General features: G+C 38.2%; 1 protein-coding gene across 9 annotated transcripts in view; it reads left to right on the forward strand.

Annotated features, from left to right (window-relative positions):
* Nucleotides 1-19,094, forward strand: part of PARD3B (par-3 family cell polarity regulator beta) — a 393,203-nt gene that overhangs the window by 86,283 nt on the left and 287,826 nt on the right. Inside the window, exon 2 of one of the 9 annotated variants that reach the window (XM_051786822.1) lies at nucleotides 971-1,077. The exons of the other annotated variants lie outside the window; for them this stretch is intronic. The gene's annotated coding sequence lies outside the window, so the exon portion shown is untranslated. The remainder of the gene's footprint in view (nucleotides 1-970; nucleotides 1,078-19,094) is intronic. 9 annotated transcript variants of the gene reach the window in all.

Below are 19,094 nucleotides of genomic sequence, written 5' to 3' on the forward strand. Positions count from 1 at the left end.
GTGCCCTTATGGAGTTCCTGCTAATGGTGCGACACGGCACCGTATTCCCCAGATACCTGCTGCAGTTCTTACCTGCTGCTTTCCTAGAAACTTTGAAAAGAGGCCTTTCCAATGTGTCTTATTCAGTTATGTTTGTGACAGTTTCTCTTTTAAACTATTGTTTATAACACATCAAAAGGAAGATTTGAACAGGATTTGATTCCACTGCTGCTTTCTGGTTTTGTTGTCCGCTGGAATGCGGGCTCTGATTCCAAAATTGGTGCTTGTTTGCATGTGCATTCTCTAATCTTTAAACTCTTCAGTGGTAACTAGTAGCTACTGCAGTGGTGCCCTTGTCTTCTTTGGAAGTCAGGTCAGCTCAGATGACATGAACACCACATGTTGTAATTTGAAAATCTGTTTAAAGCTGTAGTCAGTGGGGTTCTTTTCAAATTGGTCTCTAGTGGCCATCTTCAAAGGCAGTGTGATAGTGTTGGGTCCTGTGATGTCAAAAGCTTGGAAGAGAGTGAAGTGCATTTGTAATCTGCATCCTGGTTTAGTATTTGATAGGACATTATGTGGTAGTTCAGCACCTTATGTCCCAATTCATTTATGGTGCTGGGGCATTTTCACCAGTGTCTTTTTCCTGTTTTCTCCCCTTAAAAGAAACTTGTTAAAACCCAGTTATGGATTGTCCAGGAAGGTAATTACATTAAGTGTTTGGGTTTTGTGTGAGGTGTTTGGGGGTTTTTTTTGGTTTAAATTTATTTTAAAATAAAAGAATCAATGTCATAACATTGCAATTTACCAAACACTTTAAATAAAAGGATTACAATACAAAAAGTAAACCTGAAACAGAGAAGGACTGTTAGAAATCGAAATGTTAAATTCTGTGAAGAATAAATAATTGCTTTTAGTGATACATAAAGCTGTATTTTGAATTTAGCAGTACCCTGAACAGTTTTTAAAGGAGTTCTTTACCTTCTTGCAGTGGACGCATCTCTTGGCTGTGCTGTAATCGCTCTTCACCATCACTGTGTTGCTCTGGTGTTATAAATCAGAAGAGGAGAGTTATACTGACCCTGTCCACAAAGCCATGTGAGCAAGTGCTCAGTGTTGTGAGTTGTCTCCTGACCAAGGGGATCTTGTTCATGTGCTTGAAGCTGAGCACGTGTTTAGATGCGGTGGCAGTGATAAGTAACGCTTGAATCTGGGTCCAGGTTTTTTCAGAGATCTCAATAAGTTGTTGTAAAGCTGGGTGTGTGGTGTCTGAGTGCTTTTCCAACTTAGTAATCCTTCGAGCATTTGGCTGAGTGTTAAAACTGCATCCATGCTTCTTGCATACTTTTTTTTCTGACTAAATGCTAGACTTGTGATGCTGAAAGTGTGTAATTGTTCAGCACTTACTTCCTCCTACTTTCTTTAATTTGAGGATTTGTTTTGACAGCTAAAATTCTGGTGGTTTTCTGGTTTTCTGCTGCAGTAGAACCTATGAACAGATGTCAAAGCAGAATGTTTGTGTCTCCTATTAAATAGCGAAAATTCAATTTCTCCATTAACTCACAGTTTTCCCACCCAGATAATGTAAATTTTTGGGGGATTTTTTTTGTATCATCCCCTATCACAAATTTTCATCTGGTGGTTTAATGACTTAAAGCTAAAATAATATATTTTTATTTGCTGAACAGTTTTTTTCATTTAAAGATACACTTTTGATGTTTGATCCAATGCATATATTTTCTGTGTCGGAAATTTTTCTTCAGTTGGTATCGTTAATCTTAGTTTCTGAGTAGATTTTTGTTCTGTACTCTATACTTGAAAGACTGGGTGCACCTTGCTTACTGAGTAGGTAAAAAATGTTTAAGAATTTTGCTTTCTATAGGACAAAGAGATTACTTAACTTATTTTATGAAAAATGCATCGAATTTTTAATTATGTTTTTGGAGTATTCAAATCTACTTAAAAATCATAAGTGTTTGGGGTTTCCTGTCTGATACTGCTTCTTTACCCTTCTGTAGAACACTTATTTTCAGTTTTCCTAATTGCTTCTCAAGAAATGGGATTTTTTTTCTTCACTCTTGAGGAAACTCAGGGAAAGTGCTGCCCAATGGTATAGGGAGACTGGAAAGCACAAGTGTAGTAAATTAACAGCAAAGTTATGCTTCTTTTTGGATGCAAGCTGACAAAAGCAGAGAAATCAAAAGGTGTGCTCTGCTCATAGTTCTGTTTTGCCTTACTTATTTTGTGTGGTTACTGTAAAGGAGAGTGGTGCAACATTGCTTTCTGTTTAAAGTTTAGATGTAACTAAATGATAAGATGAAAAGTGAAGATAGAAAGTCTTAACTTAGAATTTCCTTTTTTTTTTTTTTTGTCGGCTAATATTTCACCTTTAATACTAAATATTTGATTTGGCTGCCATTTTATCTGTCAATTTGTATACATTTGCTTTCAGTGAAAAAGACTTTATCACAGTCATTTTTTAGCTAATATTGTATTTGATGTAAAGAAATGTTTGCAAACCAGAGAAGATAAACAATTTCCTTGTCATTAATTCTGTATTAGTGCATTGTTAAAAAGAACTGTCAGGTTGCCTTTCTCCAGGAAAATTAATTCTAAATTCTTTGCTGGAAGTGCAAAAGAATTTTGAGGCATTTGCTATGTAGGCAAAGTGATTAATCTATGCTGGCCACCCTTGATACCATAATGCTAGATACTGGGAGTAAATTAATTGGGGGAATTGGGAAAAATGGGATGTTTAGTAGTCACGGAAGCATTGTGTGTAAAATAAACACCTTGCTGAGTGTTTGTGTGTCATTTTTCTTCCTGAATGTGCCACCTGCAGTACTTGCTGCTGGCATGGGAGTGAGGAGCAGGGGCACTTGCCCCATTTGGGGCAAGCTCACTGATCTAACCTTTTTATTTATTTACTGATTTTCTTGCTCACATCATCGTGCCTCTCAGTTTGAAAGAACACAATTATACGTGGGCTTCCTTTCAGCTCACTAATATGGGAAATAAACTTGGTGAAGGTGCAGCAGCAGGGGCCTGTCACAGCTTGCATGGAGGCTGATCCTTGTTTGGCCAGGGCAGGGCATCGGTCCCAGCCGTTCCTGGTCCCTTGCGACCGTGACCTTGAGCTGGCTGGGTCAGAGGAGGAGGAGGGCATTTGCCTCTGCCATACCCTGTCATGCCATACCCAGTGCAGACCTGCCTTACCTGCCCCCGTGAGGCAGAAGCTAATGCTTTGTAGTTTTCCTCCTGGGATGTTTTTCTTAAATGAGTAATGATCTGTTTGCTGCCTCAGAGTTCAGCTGTTGTCAGATACCGAGATCATTGTTCTGTATCTTCAGTGTGTTAAGTGTGGGCTCTGCAGAAAAAGATGGTATGGTGCAGTGTTCATACCCCACTGAGCCCACCCTACATCTTAAACTTCTAGACTGCCAGGCTTTTTATTAGCCTCCAGACTTGCCTGAAGGTGGGATCATTTGTTTTGGGCTCAGGGATTATGCTGGATTATGGTTTCAGATACACATGTAGTCCCCCTGCTTTCTTCTTCCGATTCCTCATCAGTGGCATCTGTCTGATATCATTTTGTCTTCAAGTGCTGAAGAAACTTGAGGGAAGACAGTGGGTGCTGTCAGTGATGGAAAGGGATGGGAAAGTAGTGGTTCTTAAGTTAAATATAGATAAATTTATGTTTCAGTTGGGCCAGAGATTAAATGTTAAAACTCTTTGGGGCCCTAGTGATGCCATTAGTCATTTCTGCCCTCATTTGGCTTCAGATTGCTGTTGCAACTCAGGTGCACATGGATGAGCATTCGTGCCCCTGGGGCGCTCTCCGTGCCCTCTCACAGCATCTGTGAGCAGCACCAATGTGCAGCTCTGCTTCCCTTCCTGGGCAAGAAGAAAGGGTCTCGTCTCCCCTTCAGAAAGTCACCTGCCAATGTGCTTTTACTGCTGTCATTTGTGCTGGCAGGTGTGAGATACACTTTGTATGGCAGTGGACTAGGCTGTGCTATACTCTTACTGTGAATTACACAGAGTTTTTTGCTAGAATGGTTTTGACTGCACTCTGCAAAGCTGCAATTACCAGCAGTTTTTGTTGTAGACAGTTCTCGAAATGCCCCTTTGGGTCAGGACAGAGTCCCCAAATTTAATTAAATAGACCAAATACTGTAGGATCTGGGCCCTAGCCTGTGCCTGGTTGGACTTGTATAGAAATTTTGGTTTTATACAGTTTTCAGATTTAAATATTTCAAAATATTTAAATATTTGCTGAGGTTACCTGAAATTGTGGATTAGGAATGAAAATAAATTACCTAGACTGCAATTCAGTACTTGTTTGCAGCTGACTTTAATATCAGTGCCTCTCTTGGAATTTGAGAAAAAAAGGATGAAGAGCTCATAAGTTTCTTAACAAATGAAATATGGTAGGCAAGTATGAAGAGAGTGAAATAGGTTGAAGGAAGTAAACAATGGTTAATTCAAGTCTGTTCTCTCCTGTTCCTAAATGCTTGTTCCAGCATTGCTGTATTGTCCACAGTCTGTTCCTTGTCTCAGCCCTATGGGCTAAGGTTTCTCTCTTGCAATAGTGCAGATGAAAATAGGAAAATGTTTTCAAAAATTTGTTTTGATTGAGCAGCAAATGCTCGAGATATTACAGCTGGTGATGCTTTGTATCGTGACCAGTTGTGAAATTCTCAGTGACAATGGGACTGGGCATTTATCTGGTCTACACTTTCTTGTGTTTGGAGCTATAGATGTTGTGGGGGAAAGTTATTTTTGTAAGATATTTTGTTTTCTTTAGCTGTGCACCCTAAAAGCAACAAAACCACAAAAACTCTGCTCCAGGGTACAGTACAACAAATTTAATCATAAGCCAGGCTTTTATGGCATAGTTTTGAGCTGTAATGCAACATTTCCATAGTGCAGCAGGTAGTGTCAAAATAAAAAGGTATTTATGCTGAAAAGTGTACTTTTAACATGCTTTAAGAGGGCAGTTAAGCGGTGTGAAGTAGCTTATCATTAACAGGCATTATCTGGTATGGAGGTTTAGCCAGCCACTAAGTATTTGCTGTAACTTTGATGTCACAGAGTGCCATCAGGCTTTTTTTTTTTTTCCTTCTTCCTACTCTGGTTATGCTCCGAGTTCACACAGGTCATGTAAACTTGTATAGTGCACATTTTTCATTACCTAAGGCGTGAAATTGGCTGAAATTTTGAAATTGGATGTTAAAATTTTAGATGTAGAGGTCATTTAATAATTATGTTTGTTTCCTCCGGTTGTGTTGCCAGTGATGCATACAGTGCAGCCTTTTAAATTGCCTCTCTCAGAGCTTTGTAAAAATCAGATATGAAAGAATTAAAAATTCATTGGAGGTTATGGTTGTGAGTTTGACCGATGAAAGGTTGAGTGGTCAGTTCATAAATGTTCCTGGGTAGCCTGACTTGTGGCTTCCCCAGGGTCACTTTGTGCCCTCTTCTGGCCTGAGCGTTGGTCTCATAAAGTACAGGAAGATTGTCTTCCATCAAAAGGTTGAGTAAAATTCAATGATGGAAAAGCAAAGCAGTCCACAAATTGGCAGAGAACTTGAAGTACTGACTAATTCTAAAACCTTACTGTATGCACTCTTATATATAAAAAAAAAGAAAAGTGGAAAATACATTATTTTCAGATGATAATGTAGTAAATATTCCATTACAGGAATGCTACAGGGCTGGTTTGGTTTTGTTGAGAAGATGCAGGACACTGGGAAAATAAATTGTTATTTCAATAACATGCAATTTTTCACTGGGCTTCCAAATATGGACAGGTGGGAGATCAATTTTACCCCTAGTATTGCTTAACTGTCTTAGGTGTTTAAGCAATGTCTACCTTTGTTTTCCTTATCTTTTTATATAGCTAGGATGAAGCCTGAATTTGGAGGATGGACTCCTCAAGCATAAGGGTTGCATACTTCAGTTTAGATGGGGGAAGAAAATCAGAATCTTGCAGAAATTCACAACTAAGCCCCAGCTGGCCTCGCAACACTTTTAATCTGTGGTTTTGCAACAGAAGGTGTCAAACAGAATGTATATGTGCACTGAATTGTATATATATTGAAGTGGTTACAAAGTACTTTGTAGACCAAAATGAAAATATTTTAGTTAAAATAATGCATATTAAAAAAACCTCAAACAAACCACCTTAATGATTAGAGGTACGTGGCGTACATGGCAAAGGTACAAAAGTCAAAACCTTGAGGGTTAATAGTTTTCTGAAAATAGGTTAATTGCAATTGATTTGCCTAAGTGAACTAGAAAGTATTTGTTCTCAAGTATCTCACAGATTTCCAAACAGCCCTGTACAAGTACTAATTGTTGTTAACTCTGGAGGTTAGGATTTAAGCAGTAACACCAGCACTAGTCACTAGTCACAAGGCTGACAGAACTGCTCTGGTGGCACAGACCTGGCTCTGCAGCTGTGTCTGATTTAGAGGTGAGACTTTCCTTCCTCACTCTTTCTTCCACCACTCCACACATGTGCTGATAAAAATAAAATAAAAGTCATTGTAGATTGAACTACACTTGGTAGGGAGAAGGGTGGGTTTGGGCTAAGCCATTAGTCCTAGTCTTAAATGATAATGGGCTGAGGTTCCAGCTCTGCCACAGAACGTGCTGCCGCAGACTTCTCATGTGCTTGTCAGCAAGAGGCCTCTCTGTGCCCTGGTCTGTCACTCCTTATAAAGTGGATGTGTAGTAAATAGTGGGAGAATGCTACTAGTGACCAGCTTGTCTTTTGATGCTTCCTTTTTGGAGCAGGCATCAAAACTTATTTCTGGGGCACACTGGCTGTCTGATCTCCTGGAGTCCTTTTAGGCTGCTGTAGAGTAAACATCTGGCAAGTGGTAGGGGCAGCTCTTTTCACTGAGTTTTGGAACAATCTTGCCGGTATTCAGGGCTATATATGAACGGACTGTACTGTAAACAGCTTAGGACAGATAGGATTTTAATAGATCTGCAGGGATCAGTCAACGTGTGAAACGCTGGAAGGTGAAAATCCATTCTCTGCACTGGTGCTGACAGCTGGCCTTACATTTTTGTGGTGGTGATCTGTGCTGTTCTGTTAAGATGGGGTAGTTTTTTCTTTCATTAGCAGGAAATTTGTTATTTTCTGGTCTGAACTCACCCTAGTGGCAATTTCCAGACAGTGAAATATTCCTCTGAAAGGCCAATATTTCTCTAATCTCCTTGTTGTAACAATGATCTCAGCGGAAAAAATTTCTCTGTCCATATTGCTATTGAGGTATTACCTTCTGGGTCTGCCTGGTGATCCAGAGAGAACATCTTGGAAAGCACTGCAGAGTCAGAGCTGCAGGATGTTGTACAGCTTATTTTACCTGAAAAGGATTTCCAAGGCAGATTGCTGTTAACGGCCACACCAGCTGTTAGGAGGACATGACCTCCTCCTAAAAACCATTCTTGTACCAAGGACCAGTCCTTTGAATTTACTTCCACTTCTGCCTCTTTAACCCTTTCTGGCATCCTTTTGATAGACTATTAGTAGTACCAGTCTTGCATGTAAAAAATGTGAAATGCTCATTTTGTTTTATGTGGCTGCTAGTGTTTGATCTCAAACCTCCCTGTTGTTTTAACACGGTGTGTCTGTAGTACACACAGTAACCCCTGCTATAATGTATCCTTGCGTTAGGCACTCCTATCAAAGGCTCGATCCAGTGTAAGACATTATTCTGTTACATTAAATGCAAAAATCTGTTTTTTTCTTTTCCCCCTCTGTTGTTTTTTTCTTCCCCCATCCCACTGTGCATTGTATAGGCTTTTTATTTACTCTGCCGGATTGACAAGATTATAAACGAGAGCTGCATGTGGAAGCCTCTAATTTTTCATAAGTAAATGAATTAATTTATCATAGCTGTTGTGTTTTATTGCTGTCTCCATGCCAGACTGGCCAGCTTCTTTATTCCCCCTTTTACCTTCTAAATACTGAATCCATGTCATTGTGTTTGACAGCTTTCTGATTCCCCTGTCAGATGCAATTTGGTGCTAATCACATTTTCTTTGCTTAGTGTCAGTGATACAGGCCATGCATAATATTCCTGTATGTCCACTTATTTACTTGAAACACAGCTGAAATGTCTTGGGCATTAATCTGATGGAGCTACTACATTAAAATGCAAAAATGATGCTTGAGTAGTAAGATAATGTGGTGTGGCAGATGTGCAGTAGATAACATTGAGGCTAAACTAGTGATCTTTACCAAGCCCTGATCCATTTTGTTTGTTGGGTTTGCATACCTTTTCATTAAAAAAGATTGTAATCAGTTCTGGTTCATTAGAATCGTGTCACTTATAATTTAATTTCTTGTGATCACACTATGAGAAACTGCTTCTATTCTTCCTTCCACTCCCCATTTTTTAAGTACAGGTTATTTTTTTGTTTATTTTGTTTAAGTTGTGGGACATATTTCATATATGCCAACTTTTAATGGGAGTGTTCAAGTCTTTCGGTTTGAAATGTTTTAACTTCCTGTTTTTTCATTCATACATCTCTGCAGTTTTCAAAGCTGCTGTTATCCAAGTCCTGAATATTTAAAATTTCTGTAAGATGTGGTAGTCTGTTATTGAAAGCTAGAGCATGCTGTAGGTGTTCATCTCCTAACTCCTTCAAGGGTATGTTTGCAACACTTATGCCTTAACTGTATTGAAATTATATTTCATAGTATGTTTTTTTCACTTACCTATAAATGCTTTTTTGTTGTTTTGAAATCCTTCTCTTCCAGCAAAGAAAAGTGCATGTTTGTAGAAGACCGTGAAACTATAGGTCCCTATAGTACATATCAAGAATTTGGTTTAGTTAGTATTTGCCTATTGAATTATGCATTTTCTTTGGGTTCTGCATATTTTTGTCTACTCTGAAATACTGCTATCTACTCCTCTGCTACTGTATAGAAATAGTGATGATGGCTTGTGAAAGACCCAACTGCTTTATAGGCTGTTGAAATTTATTCTCCCTTTGAAAGAATGTGCTTAAATATGAGATTTGAGAAAGGCTGTAGTGTTGATCTGTCATAAAATGGATGAATTTTGAGAAATGTATAGTTAGGAAAACATTCAGACTAGTGTATGCTTGTCAGCCACATAGACAATTAAGGATTCTTTTTCTAACAGCACTGTCTACATATGAGCCTGGCAGCTGAGTGTCTTTATTTTAGAGTACATACTGATGTTAGGAGTAAGAGCTTCTGCAGAGTGAATCAGCAGTTCTAAATTTCCCATCTCTTGGTATGGGAATTCTGTTCCCACACAAAGAAAGAGATCCAAAGTTGGAGAACACGCTTTATGGAGAGCACATGGATTCTGCTTAACAATATTTGCATGTCTCTGCAGACAGACTATATATGCTTCCAATAAAGCATTTTGGCAAGTAATTAAAGTGCAAGTCATTACATGTTGGGGGTTTCTAATGATGTTATTTCTTACAACAGGCTATTTTGTGTATTCTGTGAGAGCTCAGGGTTCTTTAAAACTGAAGTTTCACCTGAAACCCTGAATGAAGAATTCTAATTTCAAATACCTTTCTATTTATGTGGTGTCTGCTTATGTGTGCTTGAAGCAATATGGACCCTGATGCTGAAATTCTTTCCTTTTAAAAAGGGTAGGTTAAAATTCCTTACTGCTTTTTGCAGTAGGGGTGGTCATATTATTGACCTGCAGGGCTGGGGAGGCCTGTTGGATAACACATGGGAGGGACCTTCAGTGCCGAGATGTTTCATGGGTTTTGTGGGCAGTCATGGGGAAGTGATTTGACAGAGCACAGTGCTTCTTTTGTATGTAAAATTAGCATCAAGATTTTATAAAGCACTTGAGCTATTGACAAAAAGTGATAGTGAGGAAAAAAGATCATTTCAAGGGACTTAAGCGAAGTAGGCTTAACTCCAGGTTTGTGATGGATATCCTGTACTGTCTTGGATAAATCAGCTTCACTGTGCCTTTATATCTGTTAGTGGAGTAGGAATGATAATTCTGCTGTGCCTCACAAGTCTTCATTAAATACATATACACATACATGTACACACAGTACGCTCCTTGTACTTGATTATTTTTGTTACTTCTGTTGTTAGTGCATAGACAGAGTGTGCTGTTAGCAACAAATAAGCGTAATAAAACCAATGCAGTTTTCTGGATATGAAGGATTTAGGTGATTTACTTAAAATTAAGGAATCGGAATGTAGCCATTCTGTATTTTTTTATTCGTGGAAATGGAAAATGTTTAATAACTTTAATACGTCATCCACTGAGAATATGGGGAAATTCTTCATATTGTCTTACACTGTTTGTACTACATTAATTCAATGCATTTTCTTTTTTCTTTAAATAAACTAATACAATGCAAAGTGATTCCTATTTACTAGCAGAGCTGCAAGTATTTACTTCATGTTCCTTTTTCAGAATGCTTCAGCAGTGTTTGTATATGCTTTAAATTTCATGGATGATTAGTTTACCTTGTTAAAGGCATCTGAATCTATACAATGATAGTGGAGCTAGAACTGGGGGTTTGTGGTACCCTAAAATCATTTTACCTCACAGCTATAGGGCAGTTAATTGTATAATTTATTATACATTGCATAATATATTTGAGTGTGGATGTGAATTCTTTGATTTCTTTCACTTATATTTTGTTTTTGTTTTGGAAAATATTGAAAGGGTTCCAAAGCAAGATTGAAGTGAGTATATTCAACCCTTAGCCTCTGTGCCAAGACTCCCTGTGGTGATGATTAATTGGTAATGTGAACATCTGTGAGGGAATAGTGGAAGTGCCAGACTCTTCAGAGGGGCTATAACTAGTTGGTAGGCTTCATGCTCGTATGATGTGGAAGAAAGTACCCACAGTATATAGATAAATCACCTGCCATTAGTGACTCAGATGGTTTAACCTGTGTTTTGTAATAATGCCTGAGGAAATACTAGTTGAGTAACTTCCTGAATATTGGTGAGACTATGATCTGGTTGGATGTGCAGTACATCTTAGGGTATTTCTGCTGATGGTTTGGGTGACCTTGTTCTGGGGAGATTTATGGACTAATTAAGTTGGTCAACACATGTCCAAGATAAGGAAAACTAATGGTAGACTCCTACAGGTGTCAGTGGGAATATGACTACAACAGAGATGTATTGTGAATTTACATGACTTCTGTTAACATAATACTGGTTTGAGAATCTTGTACTCATGGATATCCAAAGAGAACCATGCTCCTTCTGTGAAAGAAGTGCATTTTTTTTTTCTTCTTCCCCCTAGAAGTACCATATTGTGGCTTTAAAAGACCTTAAAGGAAACCATCTAGAGACTTGTTAAAAATGAGTGATTGTTTTTCAAAGCTTGCTAAAAATACCAGCATGGGGGGAAACCCTATCAAGGTTGTTTTTCAGTGACATGTACTTACATCCCTGGTACGAAATGAAAGTTGAAGCAGCACTGTGTTTGGTGCTCTTGGATACGGGAACTTTGAGAAAGGGTTAGGTGCATAATCACATCAGCAGTTGTTGCCTCTTTTGTTCGCTTTTAATGCAGCTGCTAATGGATTCGTTCTTTTTATTTTTTTTATTTTAACAAAGCATCAGTTAATGTGAGAATTAATATCTGATAATGGGGACCAAGAAATCTTTGAATGTTAATGGTATTATGTGTGCTCTCTCTACCCCTTTATATTTGCATTCTAATAGGATTGGAATATTTTAATGGCATTAAAAAAAAAAATCTGTAAAAAGACTGAGTGTGGGTAAACCCTCAGTGATGCATTTTTGGATGAGAAATTTGGGTCACCAGTTGATTTCACTGTCAGCATAACAACTGTGTTGCTTGCAGAAGGGAAAAATACCTTAATACTTAGGAGGGTTATGTCCTGAGATCCTGTTTCCTAACCATAGAGTGAACTGCCTGAAGTCTAAGTGATTGAAAAGTAAACAAAAATGTAATTGGATTTGACTTAAATATATTTCTGCATTTATTTAAAAGAATCATTGATTTTCAGTGATTGATCGTCACTAAAATGTTGATATGCAATTAAATGTCTTTACATTAAATTTAACGCTTTTTTAAAAGAGGAAAATGCATTATATGCATATTTATGCAGTGATACTTAGCATACATTTATTCAGTCTTAATTTTTACATTTAACTTAGGAAATGCTGAGTGACAGTTCTTATTTAGTAGACTATTAATTTCTTCTTCATGGCTTGTGTCAAGCTAGTTTTAGTAATATAAGATCAATTAAAACTGTGGAGAACTAAAATGAATTTTAGTTAGGAAAAAATGAGTAACATTCTGGTTGTGTATTGGGAAGAGTTTTGTATTTAACACTGACATATTGAACAGAAGCAGTTTGCAGATGATGATGATAGACTATGGAGCTGATAAAGAAGATGAGACCAGGAGGAGTTCCAGGACCAGTTCCTCCTGGTCTTGGAGCTAATGGTGCTCAACTCTTGAGTTTTTAGTTGTTTTTCAGAGGCTGTAAGACAGAAAGAAAGACTAGTGAGCTTCCCTGTTTTTCGGTGCTCAGATGATTTTTCATTTTGAATGTGCTTTTTATTGAATTGAATTACCTAGATAAACTGAAAATGAGAATATACTCTTGGCATAGAATTGGCATCTATGGCTGTTGGTAGCTCGTTCATCTGTTCAGGACACTCCAGCTCTGTGTGGTGAGCTCTAGGCTTTCCCCTCTTCAGGTGTCTGAGTTTCCTTAAAACGTTGCATAGGAACATACTACTTGTGAACACTTTCTCTGGAGGATAGGAATTGTCTATGGAATCCTGACACCTCTTCTAGTCTAATTTGCATCACCTTACAGATGAGGCAGTAGACTGCCTCTCTTCCCTGTCCTGAAGCCCTGAAGGTCAAGTGGCCAAGGACTAGGTAGTTTTTAGTACGCTGCTGATAAGAGAGTAGGATGCAGCAGACCTGGAAGCACAGCTCTGCAAACTTCATTTTGATTAAAAACTGTATGTTATTCCCAGGTAACCTAAAGAGAATATATAGGAAAAAGCAAAGAGCAAAAATAAATTTTTACCACCAATGTGGTTAGAACTTCTGTTTAGAGTATATATCCTGTGCAATAGATACTTGGCAGATTTTCCTCCGTTGCTTAACGTCTCTGAAGAGTAGATTAATTTCGTTTGTTTTCTGTTCTTCAGCTTATCTGAAATCCCTGAATCTCTGTGCAGGGCAGATGTGGAGAGTGCACTTCTGGGCGTGGATCTTCTGAGGGAGGCAGAGGGAAATGCCTTTCTGGCATGATGGTGTTAGACCACAGAGCTCCCAGTAAGAGCAACCAAACTGAGCCTGGCCTTTAGGCACGAGTCTGCAGCCTCAGACTGTGTGGTGCCCAGATAAAACTTCTAGATTAAAGACTGAGAGAAAGGAGAAGGGAGTGGCATTTTTTTGCCTCTTAAACATCTCTCTCCAGTTTGTGTCAAAGTGGATAGTGGGCATCCTGGGGTTTGCCAGCTGTGGCTCCCATTCTTCGCTACAGTGTGTGTGTCTTGTGTTGTTTTGGTTTGGTTTTTCTTTTTTTGTAGGCTTGTGGGTGTGTGTGTGGGTTTTTTTGTTTGGTTGGTTTCTTGTTTTGTTTTGTTTTCTAAAGTAGTTTGGGTACCCAGATCTTTAAATCAGGAGTAAAGTTGTTTTTGGGGACCTGCCTGAAGACCAGCGTTGAATTCTTCAGCGTGTCTGCTGAGTTACTAATAAAAAGCTATTTAACTTGTATTGGATAGGAACCCCTGAGACTTGATTTCAGCTAACTGTGGAAAAACACTCTTACTTGGAAAGAAAATAATTTGGCTGGAGGATAAGGATTCAAGGCAGAGTGAATATATTTGTTAACTTGTCTGGAATCTTTCTTTGTGGATTTTTTCCCCTTGGGTTCTCTAAAGCCTAGAAAGCCTCAAAGAGCAGCACACCATTATGAAAATGATGTTTACCTGAAGGGGATTGAGTGCTCCGTTTGGCATAGCCACAGAAGAACAGAAAGCTGTACACATGCAGGGACTGATTCAGAGCAGCAGGAATGTCACTCTCACAACAGAGTACTGGGGTTTTTATCTTATGCTGGAAGAAAAATGTTAAAAAAAATCTTCCATAAAAGTAGATGAAGAACTGAATCAATATTGTTGGCTTTTTCTACCAACTTGAATATTCGTGTATTTCAGACCCTTGGAATGATGTCAGGTAACAAGGTGATGTGGCAATGAGGAAGGCAAATGTGATTCTACAGTGAATCCATTCGAGTCCTAGTTGTAAAGCTGGAAAAACATGAATTCTTCTTTACAGGGTCTGGTGAGACCTCAACATGGGTAGGTCAGGGAGGCCATTTGTCTGGAGGAGGCTAAAATACTGAGCTAGTTGTGTGCCTTCAGTTTTGATGACTGTGATATTTAATATTTTGAACATGCATGACAATGGAAAAATTTCAGGAGAATTTTCTGTTAGCTGAAAGTATTTTACTCCTCTCCCATTGTGTTGTTTATTGAGGAGTTTAGCTTACTTTTGAAAGTGGAGCCTGGTATATCATTTACTTTGAGGGTTTTTTATATAAAAATGCTTTGCTTTATGAATAGATCCCTTATAATTTGTAATGAGGAGTGGAAAATGGATGAACAAGCTTCTCTCTGAAAAATCACGTTTGAAATTTCTGAGTAATGATCTGAATGGTCTGAAGTAGTTTATTCCTGAGACATATCACTGTTTTGCAGAATATTCAAACTACTGTAATCAAAATTAAATTATGCCCTAAGAATGAAGATTATTTTTTCACAAAAAAGAAAGCTTCAGATCACATTAAAACAGTACTTTGGAGTAATAGGAGTCTGTTAATTGAATTCAACATGTTGGCTAAATATATTCTTCAGTGTTTTGTATTATTTGATAAAAAATTTTAGTTTCATTAGCGTAGGTAAGAAACAATGCTTGGTGTTTTGCACTGTATTCAATGGAATGGAAAAGTTACCTTTTCTTTCAAGGCTTTTCTTACAGAAGAAAGTCTCCTTAAGAAATGTTAAGATAATTTTAATCACTGCTCAGAGGTCAGACTTGCAGTCCCCATTTTTACAGCTAACTGTTACACGAAACTTTGCATCAAGGAAATGTCCAGCACTATACTTAATAGGGTATTGAAATTCAGACTTGGAAATGAGGTTTGTGTCAAAATCCATCTAATGAGCAATTATAATATCACTTACAGAAAATGTACTTTGGTTTTACTTTTTGGATCCTATACCACTGTGGAAGGACAAGAACATTACTGGTATTGTACTTTTTCAAATTACGGTTATTTTTTTCTTGTGCATTCTGTTTTAATAGGGTATGTTAATATTTGAATAACAAGTATCAATGCATGGGTATTAGAAGGGTATTATGTGAGATCTTGTCTGCTTGTAAACACATTGATGTCCAAGGTATGCATAACATACATGTATATATACGTTGTTACTGTCAGCTTTGCAAATGCCATTTTTCTCAGTTGAACTATGAATTTTAACTCTCAGAAAACCTCAAATGTTTAGTTTTACTGTGTATCTTGAACATGATGTCAACATTTAATTTGTTTACTAAGAAATTAAGAAACTTATCTATGAAATTATGTTGTGGGCAGCTAATGTTAGGGTAAAAAAAATGACTGAAATTTATAATATGTAGATCATTCTTTTAAGGAGTATAATGAGCAAGGCAGCAGTAGGATGTCTGTTGTGAACTGATTGCTGAAATGAGTAATTGTCACTGACGGGTTTTTTGTTATTGCCAGAGCTGTGACTATCTCTAGAAATGTTACTTCTAGTTTTATTGTTTTCACAGTAATGGTGCATTACGATGTCAAGCCAAAATAAATTTTTTCTAGTCCTTTTTTTCTGGTAGTACATTTTGGAATGTATGTTTCTGGAACTGCAGTGTTTGGAACCACTACGCTGCTTCTAAAGTTTCGGAATATTTCACGATTTTGTATGTTACTGATCTTCTGGGGCAGCATAACTTTATAGTTGTTGTAGAGTTCTTAGACTGGTTTGCCTTTAAAAAGAAGAAAACACAGTTCTTCTGTGAGTGACAATGGTTGACTTTGTAGTCTTCTATTAATGAGTGTGATGAATCAAGCTGTGTAAACTGACCAATTACTAAATAGATTCTGAGGGTTTTGGTGGCATTTCTGTTGCATTTCTGTTAAACTTCTCTCCTCTCCCCTCATGTTCCTCTGTCTCAAATTTTATGCATAAAAAGACAATGATGTTTAGGAGCTGTCTTTAGGAGCATGGTTGCTTGAGGCCAAGGTCAGCTGACTTCTACTGCTGAAGCATATAGGGTCATGACTTCTGAAAATGAGGTCACTGTGTGAAAGGCAAAAGGTATTCATTTTCTATTTTTTCAAAGGGCTGTGCATGCTTTATTATAATGCGCTAGAAACTGCCTAGGAATGCTGTTATTGACAGAATTAATAATAAACTAGGAGAGACTGATAGCATTAGTTTATCATTAGGGCCAGACCTTTCTTCATCAAGGTGACAACCAGTTTTGTAAGCTTACTTTTGCCTTTCTAGAGCCTGACATATAAACTGTCAGAGACAGGGCAAATAATGCAGTCTCACTAAGCGAGGCATCAGTAGGAATTGGACTCTTGGCAGTTGTAAATACCGAAATGTTTTTCTGCACAGACAGAAACACAGTGTGAGAACTGCATGACGTGTGGCAACATCCCAAGATTTATCAAGCCTGTCTGTGCTAATGGAAGTTGTTGTGTGTGCTGTGCTGTACAGATGGTTTTACACTTTCTGATGGGTTTTACAATTCAAGTATTTTTGTGCTGCTTTTTTTTTGTACTTCTGAAGTTTCGTTGCCCCATCCTATAATGTCCTCTAAAAAGATCAAAGCTGTTTCAACTCAAATAAATAGCTAGTTCATATGCTGTCACTGAGTAATGGGGGCAAAAGCAAAAACTTATTTTTGCACATGGTGCATGCTGTCAGATCAGTGAGAGAGAGGGAAAATAAAACTTGGTAGAAGTTGATCTGGGTTTGTCTCAGCTTAACATCTAGGAAGGCTAAATGCACACTCAAGACAGTAACCAAGGAAAGCAGTTTTGTGTATTTGGCACTTGTGAGGCCACAGCTGGACTGCTGTGTCTCCTTTGATGCAAGAAAGACGTTGACATATCTGGAGCAAGCTCAGCACAGGGCCACCAACCAGGTCAGGGATTGAACACATGACTTGAGGAGAAAAGGTGAGTGACCTTCATAAGATAAAGGGGATCTTGTTGCTGTTTACAGCTACTTACTGAGAGAGTATAGAGGATGCTACACCCTACCTCCTTGAAAGTCCACAGTGAGAAAACAAGAGTAAATGGGCATTAGAGGTCATAAGGAAGATCCTATTAAGGTATGAGAAACCTTTTTTTGCACTATAAGGAACTGGAACAGATGCCCTGATACTGGTGAAATCCACATCCTTAGAGATGCACATAACTCTGAGCAACCTGAACCAACTTTAAAGTTTGAGCCAAGTGCCAGCATGGCCTTACTTTGAGTGAAAGAGTGGATCAGTGACTTCCAGAGGACTCTTCCAACCTAAGTTGTTCTGTAGGCCCTACTTGTTAAACTGTAATCTGGAAAATATATGAAGGTTGAAGTGCTTAATACAAATTGGCTTATAACATCATAAATGATTGCCTAGATTATGAAGTGCCATGCAAATTCCTAAGAATTTGAGTTATACCCTCTGGTCTTACTCGAAATGATATAATGTCTCTTCACCACAGTTTACTTTGGTTTAAATTTCTGAGGATTTTCACTCGTCTCTGTAATCCCAAGGTTAGCAAGCTACCTCAGAGGACTCTGCTTCCTTAAATTTTGTATTCATTGAGTGCAGCTGAGACACTAGAAGGGAAAAGTGAGAACAAGTAAAAATTGTTGGTACTGCAAGTACATTGCCAGTGTACTGAAGGGCGATGTTTTCTTCAAGCATTTATAGCTAAGGAGGCTCAAAAACTTCATAATCAACTTCTGCCCATTTTATACAAAGCTGTGGAATGTTTCAGCCACCTTAAATGGCATCTTCATGATCAGACAGTTTGTGGGGATTTGGGAGAGTTTGCAAGCGTGCATGTGGATGTGCTGAAAAGTATACACATGGTATGAGGGGAGTGGGAAAGGAAGCTACTGGAAAGGAAGACTCAGGGTGCTGTGGGTGCTAGCAAGTGTGAAGCCATATGCCTGCTACCATCTCATACATGGCTGGATTGATGCTTGTTTGTTCCTGCTTTGGGATCCTTAGAAAACCTGTTGAAAAATATCCCAGCAATGAAGAAGCTTTGAGTCCAAGAGCTGCTCAGTTTCTTCTTGTGATGAAATGCTCCGCAGCAGATCACTTGAACATTTATTTGTGCCTTAAAACAGGACCGCCCAACAGTCTGGATTTTTACAATCCATCAGCTTTCCCAGGACTTCAAAAGCATCTAGAAAGGTGTGAGAAGGTGGGGAGAAGATATCGATGCTGGATAAATGTGCTGAATGGCAGGCAAGGTGCCTGCTATAAAAGTAGGAGTGGGAATGCCTGTGCTGCAGTAGGAATTGGGAGCAGTTCTCTTCATTTGGCTTTCCAGCCATCTGCCTCACTTCACCATGTGTGGCTTGGAGTATCCAGTGATGATGTGGGTTCTCTATTCAACAAGGATGCTTGTTCTGTCAGGTGGATTTTGTGAGGTTGTGTAACTAAACTGTTAATTTAGCATTGAAGTAGTATTCTAAGGTAAGATAATTCGTATTATGAAATTGCTATAATTCATGTTATGAGAGTGAACACTTATTGCTGCTTACCCACAATATAGTAACTAAGATGTCACTTTCATTTCTAAGTATAGACTCTTATTTCATGGCACAGTAAATTTTTCCTTTTCAGTGACTGATTACAATGAGTGCATTTGACAAGCACAGTTCTAGTAAGTAATGAAGTCTTTCGTATTAATTATCTACATTTTTTATAGTGCCATTTTAAACGGACTCTCCAAAATTAGCTCATCTTCTATGAAGTCCATATAGGTGAAAGTACTCAGTTTCAAGTTAAGCAGAAAGGAAATA

Source organism: Manacus candei, unplaced genomic scaffold, assembly GCF_025592945.1.
Source record: "Manacus candei isolate 608988 ecotype Guabito, Panama unplaced genomic scaffold, ASM2559294v1 h1tg000023l, whole genome shotgun sequence".
In the NCBI taxonomy this organism is placed as follows: domain Eukaryota; kingdom Metazoa; phylum Chordata; class Aves; order Passeriformes; family Pipridae; genus Manacus; species Manacus candei.